Below are 2,426 nucleotides of genomic sequence, written 5' to 3' on the forward strand. Positions count from 1 at the left end.
AAACAAAAAAATACAACAAACCCCTAGGGGTTCCACTCTCCGGGTTCCACATAGGGGTTCCACTCTCCGCAGTACAATGCAACGCAAGGAAACAAACCTAAGGTACATGTAATCATCCAAAATGTATACCAAAAGAAAAAATATACCCAAAAAATTACAGACTGGTATTCAAATATGGTTCTAGTTTTTTCGGCCTTACGTTTCACACCACTTTTTTGCACTTTCTTTACATGTTTATAATGGGTATATTTCTTTGGTTTGGTATACATTTTTTTGGGACACATGCATGTATTTTTAAAAGTGGTTACTTTATAGTTCCTGTTACATCTTTTCTGCGTAGTGTTGTAATGTGGATGGAGGAACCCTTAGGACTTTATGTATTTTTATTTCTTTTAGAAGGGATCCTTCTTCCCTCCCTTTTTTTTCCTACCCTTCCTTTTTGATTAACACGTAAGGAGTTACGAGCTGCACTTATATATTTTTAATTAAAGACCAGCTCGTGGCTCCTTACGCGTTAATTAAAAGGAAATTACATAGTTAGGGAGGAAAAGTGGATCCCCATCTAAAAACAAAAAAATACAACAAACCCCTAGGGGTTCCACTCTCCGCAGTACAATGCAACGCAAGGAAACAAACCTAAGGTACATGTAATCATCCAAAATGTATACCAAAAGAAAAAATATACCCAAAAAATTACACGTACATAAAGTCCCAAAATAACAGTATGCATAAAAACCCATAGTAACAGCGGTGTCTAGAAGCAGGGTCAAACTGACGGCTTGTAGATCCAGTGAAGACCGCAACAATAAGAGCCAAAACATGCAAGCAGTGAGGAAATCCACAAAACTTTTGCATAAACCATCCCTGCCGCTCCAAGCAGTTCCCAGATGTCTGAAATTGAAAGGCAGCATCTCCATACATCTCATGGTAAGGTTATCTACTCCAATACCCATAAATGCGATCCCAGGCATCCAAAAAGAGCAGGCCAAGCAAGATAAAACAATAAAACCAACCTCACGGTCCAAATTCGAAGACAAAATGGGGTGAAAAAGGTTATCAAAATGCAACTCAGAATAAAACATGATGAAATCGAACAGATAAACAGTAAAAGGAACCAATAAAAATGAAGCAGAAATAGCAGAGAGATATAAAATCCCTCTATCTTTTGATATAAGGCACAGTAAGTAAATCCCCATTTAAAAGTATTTGAAGTTGAGGAGGGGGCACCACACCCACAATAATTCATTGGAGATCTTGTTTGGCCAACCAATCAGCAGCAGTGTTACATTCCCTATAGATGAAATTAAATTGCAAAACCAAATTATGCCTTTTAATGAAGCCCTGAAAAATGTTAAACAGGCAAATGACATTCCAGGTAAGGAAGGGGCTCTTATTTAGAATATTTAACATAGCCATAGAATCAGTCTCGATAATTAAAGCATGGCGATGTATGGTCACAACAATATATATATATATATATATATAAGCCACTAATTATAGCATTCCACATGTCCAACCTTCAGGCTTCAACTTATATGCATCCAATTTTGAATTGCATATGCTTGCCGACTTACTCATGTGCAATATATAACAAGGATTGTATTAGCACCCTGTACAGATTGTAATACATGCATCCCATGCAACAGAAAGCCAACTTCAGTAAACTCCAGGGATAATAATTAGATCAAAATACTTCAAGGATCTCAATTTATTCATTTCATCCATTCGAGAGTTAACTTCGACATGCTTCCAAAGGTAACCACAAGATCAATCCACCACAAAAAAAAAAAACTCAACTCATGTAATGCAACCGAGAATTAATTTCAGCAAGATTACAAAGATAACAATTAAATAAAATACATATGTTTCGTATAATCAAGAGTTAACTTCGGAAAGATAACAAGCGGCCTTAAATATTATGTAAAAACAAATAAAACAGCATATCCAAATATTTTAATCTCAAGCCCTCTCAAACTAGCTGAACAATCCTGTGGTATATTTTCTTTTATTTCTTTTAAACCAACTGAAGGGACTTCAAATTCCTGGATCATAATCATTGCTTAAAAGCCTTCATATATATCTATGTTTATAACACCCCCACTCTTCATGTCTTTACACATGTAACATCTAAATTTTACTTTCACGTTTATACAACCTAAATGTTTCATGTCATACCAAAGATGCCACCGTGAAATCAGAGAACATGCACTGGGTAAATAAATTAAAACAGTTACCTCCAAATCTATACAAATTATAGCCAGTATCCACTTACACGCCACCCAATTCATGCATTTAAAACAACTGCTCGATGTAACTTAAAGGGGCAATTGCATGTGTACCACTTAAAACATTGTTATTTACTGAATTTCAAAGCATTTTGACCAAGAAAACAAAGGGAACGATATATATATATATATATATATATA

The sequence above is a fragment of the Phalaenopsis equestris genome, unplaced genomic scaffold (genome assembly GCF_001263595.1).
Source record: "Phalaenopsis equestris unplaced genomic scaffold, ASM126359v1 Scaffold202294, whole genome shotgun sequence".
Classification (NCBI taxonomy): Eukaryota; Viridiplantae; Streptophyta; class Magnoliopsida; order Asparagales; family Orchidaceae; genus Phalaenopsis; species Phalaenopsis equestris.